At 42.5% G+C, this 13,970-nt stretch overlaps 1 pseudogene across 1 annotated transcript; it reads left to right on the forward strand.

Moving 5' to 3' along the window:
* Positions 1–7,549: 7,549 nt before the first annotated feature.
* LOC308253861 (ragulator complex protein LAMTOR5-like) lies at positions 7,550–8,029 on the forward strand (annotated as a pseudogene). Its single transcript has 2 exons — positions 7,550–7,757; positions 7,962–8,029. The product of its transcript is annotated as a ragulator complex protein LAMTOR5-like (transcript).
* Positions 8,030–13,970: the final 5,941 nt, after the last annotated feature.

Raw genomic sequence — 13,970 nt, forward strand, 5'->3', positions numbered from 1 at the left:
CTGGTTGGGGCATGTTCCAGAGGCAACCAATAGATATTTCTCTCTAAAATGGATCTCTCTCTCTCTCTCTCTCTCTCTCTCTCTCTCTCTCTCTCTCTCATCTCCCTATTTCCCTCTATAAAATCAATAACCATATCCTTGGGTGAGAAGTTTTTTTAAAAGTAAAAATGGCAAACAGTGCTTTCCTCTGGGTAATGAGACTTTTAAAGATATTTTTGCTTTCTCTCTCTTGTAGTTTAAATGGATCCTTTTTACAAAAATCAAAAAGAAAATAAAAAAAATATTACCTAAAGAAGTTCTGCTGGATGGTTTTAACAGTGATTTCCTCTTTCTTTCCCCTGCAAGGCATTCCCTGGGGCTCTTCCATTTATTCATCAACCTACCAAGAGCCTGACTCTCAGAGCTTTCTTCCTGCAGTCTCTCTACCCAGCATTCACAACGAACACCAGGAAATAAAAGAGGCACAGGCAGGCCACTTCCCTTCCGATGGTTAGTCTTCCCAGCTCACAGTATAAAGCAGGTGACATTCATCACCGGTGGTTCCTTCTCCCCTAAACCAGAGGCACACTCTCTTCACCTGGTGCCCATATGGATGACATCTTATGCATACATATAAATACAAAATCTCAAGTAACCTAAGTCTTATTAATTTCAAATGAATTTTATTTAATCCATCCAAATCAATAAACTCCCTCTCTCTTAGGTTTGCAACCTAACATTCTAACACATCTAGCTCCTAGGGGGTTGTGGGGGGCGGGGGAGGAGAGGGAGGACTTCTTATTCCTCATGCTTCATTTTAAAAATCTAAAGAGAAAGTGTTTTCTAAACAGAAACAAATTGATTTATTCACATTTCCATTTCAGTAATGGACATCAGCTGCCATTGTACACGCACTTAATTCACAAAAGTGCTTCTTTGCGGAGATTTTTAAACTGCCTGCCAGTCCTGAAATTAAGCTTTTCTGCTCCATTTGGACAGGAGCTGAGGCTTCTAAATGTTTTACTATAGGTTGAGCAGGGCTGAAGGTACAGCAGATTGACTGGTTACTGTAGAAATTTGAAGAATGTCAGCCTGTCACCCGCCTCTACTTGTTATTTAGACAGATGTCTATTTGCTGTCAGTCTTCCGGGGAATAGAAGAGCTTTTGGACAAAACAAGTCAGACAATACCCTGCTGCCCTGAAGGATCCTGCTGTCGGCAGCAACTCTGGGCCACTCCAAATGTCACCAACCAGGGAAACAAACAAGAACCCAGAGAGCAGAATGGCGGCAGCCTCTATTTCAATGGCATGCTTTTTCATAAGATGATTGGCTAAATGTTCTGATTTAAAAGGAAAATGGCCTATATAGTAATAACCCTTCAAATCTTTTTACCACCTGCATTTAATTTGCTTTAATTTAAACACAGAACAGGGAGTTTAATTAGAACCATGGACTCTTCTCCAATATACATTTGGGGGCAAGAAATTGTGTCTTCGCCACCTGCCTCAGAGTCTGTGTCCAGCAGAGAAGATTACTCCAAATGCAGGGCAGGCACAGTCTCAGGTAAAACACCAGAGGGAGACGCCTACAGGTCTCTGGGTTCCTCATTAAAGAAAGTTAGTCATTTCCAATTCAGTCAGTCCACAGGTATGAATGAATTCAACACCTGCCAGGCACCTGGCACGAGGATTTGGAAGAAACAAAGCTTTGAGTTGGACTTGAATCAGAAACAGCCAGGGGCATCTTTGTTCTAATACCAGCAGCTGCAGGGGCGAATGCAAGCAGCACTGATTTCTCTCCTCCCAGGGTTTTATGGAATATGGTTATATATTAGAACAAAGAAGAAAAAAAGAAAAAAACTAAAGAGGTAGGTCATTTACAGCTATGTGTAATGTGGCATCTATGTTCCATAAAAGTATACTATTCCTTACAATCCTATATAATAAAAGGATAATGCGCAAATCGACCAGATGGCGTAACAACCGGTCGCTATGATGCGCACTGACCACTAGGGGGCAGATGCTCAACCCAAGAGCTGCCCCCTGGTGGTTAGTGCGCTAGAAGCCAGGCTCACGGCTGGCGAGCACAGAGGCAGTGGCAGGAGCCTCTCCCACCTCTGTGGCAGAACTAAGGATGTCCAACTGCCGGCTTAGGAGCAGGCCTAAGCCATCACTGGACATCCCATGAGGGCTCCCAGACAACGAGAGGGCACAGGCTGAGGGACCCCCCCCACACACACACCCAGTGCACAAATTTTGTGCACCGAGCCTCTAGTAAATATGTATTATTCCAAATAAATACAATATGTTCTATAAACTTTTGGATTTAAGACAAGCCTTGGGGTTATGGGTCTACATTCTCCATTTAAGACAGGCCTTGTTGCTTTAATAAAACAATTTGACCTTAAGAATCTTTACTTCTTTGCATTGAATGCCAGGAAAACACCACAGAAAAAGTCTCTAATTGGTGAAGAGACAAATTTCATCTTATCTAAGACCTCTTCAGCCTAATTAATCAATTATATGATTCTTCAACCTTCACCATTCTTATCAGCACTGAGAAAGGTCATTTAAAAAGCACAGTACCTGAATACACGAAGTGATTTAGCCCAAGGTGATTGCTTTCTTTGAAAACTGAAGTACCCATCCCTGTAGCTGGCTTCCAGTCAGGGCTAAGTAAGAGGAGACATATACAATTTCATTTCACAGTTCTCTCAAATGAAAGGTACACACTTTCTGATGCCACAGATTCTGATGCTGTGTCCTGAACAATACACAACTTCAGGACCTACTGCCTAACCTCAAAGAGCTCTGAGAACTACCATATTTAAGACAATGAGAAATCAGTTAAGGATTTAACTGTGGGGCCCTGAGAAAAATAGGAAATTGAAATAAGGGGATTCCAGTGTGGCTGGAAAACGTGAAGAGGTGATTTGAGCAGAGTCTTATCTCAGTGGCTTTAATTTGGTTTCCTGGCTCTCTTCATATATGTCCATTGAACTTGCTACTCCCTTCTTAGTAACATCTTGACCTAGTCCCTTTTTGGTAACATCTTTAGCAAGAGCAGAGGCACTGACACTCCCAAATACTGTTTAAGAACCTGCAATGTGGGCCAAACCAAATATTTTTTATCCTTCCTTCTTCTGTTGCCTCTGAATCCCTATTATTTGGGGCAAAATAAGTTTAGATTGTATTAGAAATTACAGTGAAGAGTTGCAGTCGTGTTCTCCAAGGTCTGGGTTTTTGCCAGCATGGCTTGGACGGCCTCCCAGAAGCACCACCCAACAGCCACTTGTAAAGGAGGGGACCCAGTCTGATGATCTGCAGGAAGTGTGGCGACAAGACAATTTCTGTCTCCCTGACTTGGACCTCTTCAAATGGGTGGCCCATCCACAGAGCAGCCAGAACAGTAAGTAAAGATCTGAAGCCTCTCCAGGGAGTTCACCAACGAATACAATCGCAGGGCCTACCTACTGTCACAGCCCACTCACCACCACCACGTGGACACCAATCACTTCTGCCTGGACATCCCGGAGGACAAATGGTCAGCCCCATCCTGTTCTCCATGCAGGGCCTGCTGAGAACCCAACATCAATAGCCCTTTGAACACACATGCTGCTAAGTTCTGGAAACACCCACAACCTTTGAGAACCTGCAAGGAAATTACTCAGAACACTTCTCCCTCCAAGAGCCCTGACTGGCTGTCTAGCCTGTCTCCCTGTGTTGTCTTTATTTTCTCCTCAGATGGTCTCTCCTTTCTTTGGTTTCTGCACAGAAAATTAAGTCTCTGGTTGAGCCCTTGAGATGAATATTTTAAATAAATACATATAGGTGCTTTTTTACAAAAAATAAGTAATATAATGAAGTATATATACTAAAAACTTAGTGATAATGACCTCCAAGCCAGCAAAGAAAAGAAATGGAGGGAGTACAGAATACTTGATTAATTCAACCAAAATAAATTTTAAAAAAATAAAAGAAAGCAAATACATAGCAAAGAAAAAGAAGGCTTGAACAAGAAAACACTAAATTGTCATTTACTAACAATATGGTTGGCTACATAGAAAATTCAAGAGACTCTGAATACAAGAACACCATGTGTTCCCTTAGCACTAACCTATTAGACTGAAGAACAGGTTCAGCAAAGATTCAAGATCAACCACATTTCTACAATACATTCTTATATATCAGCATATCAATAAGAAAATATAGAAGGAAAACAACATTGTTCACAACAAAGTCAAAAAGTCTTAGGGACTTAACAATTAACCTGACAATACATGTGCATACCTTTACTGGGAAATTTACAAAAGTGTCTTGAAGAATATAAAAGAAGGCATGAATGAAAGATGTGAACTGCAGCACCTCAGCTTCCTTTCTCAGATACAAACCACGCCCTCTCTTTCCAGAGCTATTCTCTGCAGGTACAATCTGCAAGACTAGATAGTTAAATATCTCTTGAAAATCTGCCTCCATGTTTTGAACAGGCAATAGAATTCTAGAGCATACCATTATTTGTTGAATCTGTCCTCCTGATGGAAATGTAGGTTATTCCTCAGTTTTTCCTACTACACACAACTGCCATAAGCATCCTTGTGCATTTGGCTGGGTCCATAGTTGTTTCATTTGTAGACCAGATTCTTGGAAGTCAAACTGCTGGGTCAGAGCAAGTGGAAAGGGAGGAATTCCACATAGAGACCACCATTAGAAATAGTCCCTGAGGGGTTTTCACCTCGTAATCTCACCTAACAAGATCACTGGGACTTTCCCAGGGATGCTTAAGAAAAGACAAGAATGGGAAACTGACTTTGGAGGACTTCAGGTTAAAAAAAAAAAAGTGTAAACTCAAAATAGATGAAAAGCACAGAGCTCTCTCACAGGCTTCACAAATAAAGAAACAGAGGAAGACAGAAAAACATGTGCAAGCCTAGACCCTCTACATGTTGCTGGGAACCAAGGGTAATATTTATACTTTGTGAGATTCACTGTAACTGGTGATTTCTTTTTTAAAAAATATATTTTTATTGATTTCAGAGAGGAAGGGAGAAGGAGAGAAAGATAGAAACATCAATGATGAGAGAGAATCATTGATCGGCTGCCTCCTGCATGCCCCACACTGGGGATTAAGCCTTCAACCAGCATGTGCCCTGACCGGGACTAGAACTATGACCTCCTAGACTAGTTCATAGGTCAAGGCTCAAACACTGAGCCATGCCAGCTGGGCGGTTTCACCACTATTGTTATTTTAGCTAACACTGTCTGCTAAACTGTATGTAGTTACCAGCTGTGAAAACTCTTTGGAAGGTTGTGTTGTGACTAGAGAGACAGCGGTAAGAGAGGGAGGAGAACTGGGGAGCATGTGCCTATGTCAAGGAGGGCAGCCCAGTGAGGTAAGAACCCAGGAGCTAGAGGAAGCAAAGTGGATGGGAGTGCGGGTGGAGGCTGAGCTCCCCGTCTGCAGAATGAAAACTGGGCCAATGGGGAGCTGCACGGAACTAGAGAGGCCACTCCTCAATTTCTTCAACCAGTATTTATTGAGGACCTATCGTACTACCTGCCCAACACTCTTTTAAGTGTGGAAGATAGAGCTGTGAATAAAGCAGACAAAAACCTCCCTTTAATGAAGCTAATATTGTGTTTTGGAGTGCAGAGTGGTGAAAGAAAAAGATTAATGAGCACATTTTATAATCTGTTAAATAATCATAAGAGCTTGGGAAAAAAATAATAAGAGAGAAGATGGCAATTTTAGATGGGGTGTTCAGGGATGGCCTCACTGAGAAAGTGCCATTTGAGTCAAGACCAGAAGGAAGCGAGTGGGTGGGCCATGTGATAACCTAGGTGACTAAGAACCAGGCAGAAAAAATTAAGCACAAAGGCCCTGAGGTGAGAGCATGGCAAGAGCTATGGAACAGGGAAGAAGGCAGTGTGGCTGGGGCAACCAGGAAGGAGAGAACTGCGGATGGAGCTGAGCTGACACTAACCTGCTTCTCTGAATTCAAACTGTTTTTCACTCATACATGCCCTGCAGAGATTTTGCTGCCATTCAGTTTCAGCACTGCTGGCCTGGCAGCACAATTTCTAGTAGGAATACGCCTCTTTTCCTGGAATAAATACACTGTCGAGTTCACTACAAAGAGACTTTATCTGTGTCAAGGCCCAACATTTTATTTTTATCTTTTAATAATGCTTTATTTTCAATTACAGTTGATATACAATATTATACTAGTTTCAAGTATACAACATAGTGATTAGACATTTACATAACTTACAAAGTGATCACTCTAATAAGTCTAGTACCTATCTAACACCATACATAGTTATTACAAGATTATTGACTATATCGCTATGCTGTATTTCACATGCCTGTGACTGTTTTTATAACTGGCAAGATTATCAAATAGGAGAGTTTTGATATATCTCCATTCTTTGGGACCAACCCAGATGATACCTCAGCACTTGCAACCTGGCACTTCCACCCCGCATGCCCTTCAACCTAGCTCCACTGGCTTGCGTAGGGGAGAAAAAAAATATTTTTTCTTCTATCTTCTAAGGTTCTCTGGAGGGGCCCTGTGAAATCAGATTGACAAAAGACAGATCAAGAGAAAAACAAACATGTTTATTAACATGTACAGTGTGTATATACAGTACTGGGAAGCAGAAAGACTTGAGTAACCACAGGGGTGGTTAGAATTCTTAGGCTTATTAGCATCTTAACAGAAGAACTATTTATCTGTAGAGAAGTGACAAGACAAGGGAAAGGGTTGTCAGCTTTCAGGGACAGCAAACTGTGAGAAGGTAACTTTATAGGGGAAACTCATAGGATAAAGATTGCTTATGCAGGTCCATCCTGGTGCCCACTTTCTATCTTCCTCATGGCCATAAACCTTTCCTGGAAGAGGAAATTTATGACAGTTCCCATTTTCAGAAGTTTCTGCTTTTACTCAGATAACAAAAGATCTGGGAAGCTGTCTTTCTGCATCTGTTGATTTTCATTTGCCTCCAGGTCAAAATAATCCTAATGCCAAATGGCATATTATACTGGCAGAATGGGAACCAGCAACCTGCTGCTCTGTTACTGCGCCTTTATCAATTTCATACTCTTGCCTCTCAGACACAGGTGCCAGGTCCCCTTAACTTGGTAATTCTTGCTGATTCTGCTCTAAGCTTAACAAGCTCTAAAGGCCGGGCCTATGGTGATTTATACACTGACAACTTATTAAATGTTCCCTAGCATTTCTGTTCTTTCACCCAGAAGCTCTCTTAGGTCTTTCCCCATGCAAATTTAATTGGCTGTTAGACTCAAAGTAACAAGCATGAAGGTAGAGGAAGGTCATCCAAAATGTTCCTGGGTGGGGAGGGGTTGGGGGGAAATAAACTTATTTAAATTGTCACTGCCTTTCTCCTCACGTCATTAAACTAGGAAAAAGAGCTTTTGGTGTTAGCAAAAGTGCTACCTATATCCTTGGTGATTTTTAATGTTAAGACATAGACATTTGGACGTGCTGGAGGCCTATGGTTGAGAAGAAAGCAATGTGCTCTGGGGTCCTGGACAGGGTGGATGGCTGGCGGATGGAGGCGACCTTGGAGTAGCACTGGGAAGACGCATTGGAGAGTCCATCCATTGTTGGTGCCCTGTGCACAGATTCACAAGGACTTAACCTGGGCTGCTATGGGACCCTGTCAGATGAGCTTGCTGGGGTGACATCTGTTCTAACCCAGCAAGCAGCTAAGCTAACCTCAGATCCCACTGATACTCCTGTGGTGTGTCTAGAATTAGATAATGGGGACCCTGGCCCAGCAGCTCAGTTGATTAGAGCATAGTCTTCATACACCAAGGTTGCGGGTTTGATCCCCAGTCAGGGCACATACAAGAATCAACCAATGGATGCATAAATACATGGAACAACAAGTTGATGTTTCTTTCTCTCCCTCTTCCTCTCTCTCTAAAAGCAATCAATCAATCAATAAAAATTAAAATCAGATAATGGAAATATTACAATCCGGAAGCATAATGGTGTCACAGTGGCAGTGCACAAAATGGCCTCTTAACATCTCACAGGAGCCAGTCAGAGGGACTGGGTCCTACCTATGTTACTTTCCTTACAAACTATTGAAGTCTCAATAGTTAGGCCATTCATTTGATATGCAAGGGCACTTTTATATTAATTTTAGAGTAAGCTGCTTTTTTACACTATCAACTAGCTTATAAAAGTATTAGTGAGAAAGGATCACATTTTGAGGCAGCAGATCCAGGTCACTTTGTATATAAAATTTTGTTATGTTCAATAAATGTGCCTGGAAGGGGGGAAAAAGACATAGATATTTGGGGAAAGAACATTCTTTTCTCTCTTGTTATGGAGAAATGGAAATTTTCCAGTTATCATAGTGAGGGAAGAAAGCTGTTTCAATCAAGTTCTCACAAGTGGTTCCTTGCTCAAACTTTTAATTCATTTATCCAACATGTTTATTGAAGCTCACTCAACCAAAATGTCCCAAAGCGAAACTCAACTGAACAACAGAAATGTAAAGTTTTCAATCCATAATGAAATTTCTCCTGTCCTTCCTAAACTGCTTGGAGACTTTTCCAAGCTTTCCTGGAATCTAAGCTAGAAAGCTGTTTAGATGGAGGTACTGATCGGAACACGAAACATTGTGGAGGAGGCCTTTTCTTTCTCTTCCCTCATCTTCTAGAACTGCTAGCTTATAAATTAATTGGGCAAGTAATATATAGAAGCATAAAAGTTTATAAAACATCTGCATACTAAATAATGACATAAGACAATATAATATATACCACAAAATTAAATATACATCTGCCTAATACATGATATTGTACATTCCTAGGAGGGAGAGATCTTTGTGGGTTGGTACAGTCAGGGAGGGTATCATGGTAGAGGTGTAGGTAGATAGGGTGTTTGCAAAAAGCCCAGAAAGGGGTAGCAAATTTTCAGGGAGAATTGTCCTTAGAGGGTGGGTAATGACCCCTCCCTCAGGGTTCTGAGGAAATCTTGGGGGAATTTGGGGTTATTGCCAAAGAATGGGGAAGCCCCACTACCTTTGAGTGGGTGGAAGCCAGGGCTGTTAACCCTCTGGTGATTCCCAGGAAGCCCCACACCAGGAAGAATTGTCTCTCCCAAAACTCCACCAGCACCTCTCAGTTGAGAAACATTGCAGGATCAAGAGGAAACTCTAGGACTAAAAGTTTACATTTTAGACAATAACAAGCAAGCCATTAAATGTTTTGGAGCAATCAGGTAACTCCTTCCACCCACCTCCCCAAAAATACAAATCATTCCAAAAAGGCTTGTGGAAAACTAAAAGACTTTTTCCTCAGTGGCACACCAATGCTGTATCACCATTTAAAGGAGCTAAAGGTGTGAGCAAACAAATGTCTTCTTAAAGCTGTGATCTCCAGCTCCCTTTAGCTTGTACCTTTCATTAATATAGGTTAATGTATTATGTTTATAAAAATACAGACAATTAAAAAATTAAGGATAAGATAAAAAGTAAATAGACATTTCTAACTTTATCTTGACAGCTCAATAGATTTTCTTACCCACTCAATCTTGGATATTACTGCTGAAAACCATAAGTTAGCCTTGGTCTACATCAGTTGGCTCACACTTCGGTTCAACTGGTCATTCTAGTTTCATTTGAATGAGCAAAGTAGTAAAGTGGGAGGAAGAGAGGAAGAAGGGAACCCCAAAGCAACTTTTATTATCTTTTTTCCCCCCAGTGGAGAATTCAATAGCCCTTTTTGTCCTTTTAATTCTTTGTTATAGACAGATTTACATATGCCCCCTTTTCCCCCATTGACCTCTTCCCACCCACTCCTGCCCCCCAGTACATGCCCCCACCCCCCTACTGTCTGTGTCCATTGGTCATGCTCATATGCATAGATACAAGTCCTTTGATTTTTCTCTTATCCCACCCACCCACCCTCTCCTGCCTTCCCTCTGAGGTTTTATTATCATTTTAAAACCAGTAAATGAAGAGAGGAGCACACCTTCCAGAACCTAGATCTACAAATTGACTTTCCTTTTAAGCAGAAATGGCAAAGCCCTCCCAGAGTCCCCGGGGGAGAGCTAGGTGGTTCCCCAGTGGGGTGAAATCTGGCCCACTCCCCTCCAGAAGTGTGAAGGATCAAGGGCACCAATGAGGTTATGACAGCAAGAAGCAGGACTGCAGCACCTAGCTGGTGGTCTAGGAGATAGGAATTCAATGACCACACATATATTGACCACCACAAAATGATATGTCGTTGTTTCTGAATTTCAGATGCTGAGAGTTGAATTAATCATGCTTTAGGCTCCTTTTTTGTTCTTGTTTTTATAAAATCTGTATTTTTATATTGTGAAGATTAATAAACAGAAACTGCATTTTATATTGGAGTTGGGAGGGCCAATAGGGGAAGCTCTCATACCCTACCATTCATCAATTACCCCAAGCAAAAGGAGCCCTACATGCCATCTCCCACAGGAAGATGTTTTTCTCCAGCAGGAAAACGAAGGACCTTCCCTTTGCTTAGCAACCACTATTACAACTCAGCCAATGAAAAGCCACTACACTTTGAACTCCCAGTTTCCTCTGTCAGTCTCTTTGTTTGCAATAGCCTCTCTGAACTCCCCCTTTCCTCTATAAAAGAAAGTTCCTCTCTTTTGTTCTCTGAACTTGTTCATTCTGCCATTGGGCTGCATGTCCCAAATTATAATTCTTTGTTACTCCCAAATAAACCCATTTTGGCAGAGAAATATCTGGCTATTTGTTTAAAGTCAACAATATGAAGTTTTATTTTACACTAGAGGCTCGGTGCATTAATTTGTGCACGGGTGGGGCCCCTAGGCCTGGCTGGAGATCAGGGCGGATTGGGGCTGTCTAGCCCAGTCCTGATCAGGGCTAGGCTGATAGGGGCCAGCTGATCAGGGCCTGCCAGATGAGGGGAGAGATGGGACGGGGAGGGACCATGGGAGGTTGGCCAGCAGGCCGGGGGAAGGGACCAGCTGGGGGGAGGAACAGCAGGAAGTTGGCCAGCCAACCCCGATCAGGGCGGATCAAGGGTTGGTTGGCCAGGGGAGGGAGCACAGGAGGTTGGCTGTTGGAGTACATTGACCACCCGGGGGCAGCTCCTGCATTGAGCATCTGCCCCCTGGTGCGTGTCATAGCGACTGGCCGACCGGTTGTTCTGGTCATTCCGGTCGTTAGGTCGTAACAGTCACTTAGGCTTTTATATATATAGATAAATGGTATTACTTTGCTACTTCTTCATGCATTAAAATGTTTTTATAATCCATACATGCTGCTATCTGAATACCTAGTCTATGACTTTTAGTGACATGAAGCATCACACATGTATATTTTGCCTGTCCAATATTCCAGTAATAGACTTCCAAGGTGCCCCCAACTCCCCATTGAAGGAAACCAGAATGTCAACCCCCAAAATGCCTCTTTGACCTAAAAATTAATTTCAAATGAAAGCAATTAGAAAGCAACAAACACAGGGAAAAGCTTCTCCTTTTCAGACTAAAGGAAAGGTGTAAATTCTCCTTTTACTAGAGACAGATCCTTAGCCCAGAGATGGCACCAAAGGAATCTGCAAACAAACCTTCCATTACCTTCCCATACTTTGCCACCCTGCAAAGCCAAAACTTCTTTCCTTTGTCCTGTCATTGCTCTACAAATGTATTCTTCCTTGTTGAATAAGCTTTACAAACTGAAATATTAAGCCATTGCATTGAGTTACTGTAGGGAAGCATGGGAGGCTTGGTTGGAAAGTCTGTAAGGCGGAAATTCTGAAAAGGGAAGTGAGCTGAAGGCGGCCTGCCCTGTTTATCAGAATTCCGACTTAGGGGAGTTTGGCCAAAGGCGGCTGCCCCTAATTGTTCCTTGACCTTCCCAAACAAGTCTGTGTAGGTGCAAACCCTCAGGTGTTTACCAGAATCTTTATGCTTAATCTTTAGATGTCCTTGCTTAAAGGATACTGCACACACGTGTCCTCCCAAGATTACTTACCCTACTGATTGTATCTAAAAGATAAACTTTATCTCAAACTGCTGTTACAATAAAAGCATGAAGAGGCAGGTGATCGAGGCTGTCTGGTTCCTTTAGCCAGGCAGTCCCTTAGCCCTCTCTTTCACAGCAATCCTACATCAGAGTAATCATTCATCCATCACTCAGGGTCTGCTGGTCAGCCCCATCAAAAGTTACTTTCTGCTAAAAATTTCCTGCATGATGTACACTGCACATGTTAATGAGTTGTTTGTTTTTGCCTTGTGAATTTGTCTCTCTGTTAAAGAATCCCAGCTGAAAATCTAAGATGGGTAGAGGTAAAGTTTTGCCTCCCCTACATCATCATCTCATACAGCAGTGAATACCCTGCTACATGTCTCCTCTTCCTTATAATGAAGAGTGGAGTTCCTGAGTCAGAGGGTAAAATAGCATGTAGCTCAACTATAGGTGGAAATGAGAAGTAATATTTTAGTAATTATTATGAACAATCTATGAAAAGTGGTCAATTGTTTATAAACTCCACATTGGGCAAGTCCAGAAGGATAGAGAAGAACCCACAGCTACTTGGGGGTATACAGAGAAGTAAGGAAGAGAAAGTAGGAACAAGTGGGACATGGAGAAAGGGGAAAACACTGCTAAGATAAAACAGGAAAAAGGCAATCAGCAGCACTGAAAAGCTGAATGGAGTAACAGGGAAGAGGATCGTGTGCAAAGCTGTCTCTTAAAGGCAGCATTCCCCTAAGACCTAGAAAAGAAGTTCCCCAGTGCTGAGCCCTGTGCTTCAGAGGGTCCCCAATCTCGCTCTCCTCTACCCACAGCCCTGCTCACAGAGACAGGGCCAAGGTATTGTGTCCACCTACAGGCTGTCCTTCCCCTTCTATACAATGCGTGAGGTGCAGGAACTCGGGATCCCTACCCCCATGGTCCTAATTCCAGTTCCAGGTCCTGCGTGGGCCCCTTCCCTGGTCCAGCTCTCTGAGAGACCACCACTCTCTAGAACTCTCAGCCAAGGGACAGACAAGGGCAGCTACTGCATTGTGAGTGGATAGAGCTGGACCTACTGGCTGGCATGTCTGTCTACTTTCACATGACACCGTGTTTTAGGACAACATCAGATATAGAAAGATAAGGAGAACAGACTACCTTGGGCTACATTGGGCCATAGGTCAGATGGGATGTAAAAGCCTGGCCTTCCAGCTTCAGGTTCCTTTGAGAAACTTAAAGGGGAAATGTTAGTGAGGGTAAGGGTGTTGATGGCAATTTGCATTGAGGTAATTTGAATAAAACTAGGCAGGTGCAGAAAAATCTTGAAGCTGCACTTTGAACCTCACAAATTAGCTGATGGTGGGGCAAGGGTGGAGGTGGTAGGTGAGCAAGCAGTGCATCCTTAGGAGGGATACAGGGAAGGGGTCTCTCTAGCAGAAAGAGGAAGAGAAAGTGAGGGAGGATATAGGAGTGAGAATGGGCTGTCCAGCAAGTAAAAGAGAAATCCCTTCCCCTCCTTTCTTCCTGCTGCAGCCCAGTGGCCACTGCCAAGGAGTCTTCCAGAAGGAATCACTGTCTTTGGTGAACCTGAAATTAATTTGGAGTTGCACTATTCACAGTTACTTGTTATATTGTCACTTTACACATAGCTTTGAACTTTTCACTGTGAAGGTATATTTGGCAATCTAGGACATATAACATTTATTTAAGCATACGTTAGTTTGTTTTATAACTTTTAAGCATTAAGAATGTGGTGCATAGGCCTCCGTTTACACTCTTGCCTGGACCCTATAAACATAAAATGATAGTGGCCTGTGATTCTCATCTGTGAAAAGTCAACTGTCCATCTGTGACCGTCCATGATTGCCAGGAACTGGGCTTTATTTACATCATTTAATATAAAACTCCTGGCAACGTTATGAGATTGAGGAGACAGCTGAACAAACGGAAAGCCACAAAGGTTAAAATGCTTGGCCAGGGTCACACAACTAATAAGCCA

The sequence above is a fragment of the Plecotus auritus genome (assembly GCF_963455305.1).
Source record: "Plecotus auritus genome assembly, chromosome: 7".
Lineage (NCBI taxonomy): Eukaryota > Metazoa > Chordata > Mammalia > Chiroptera > Vespertilionidae > Plecotus > Plecotus auritus.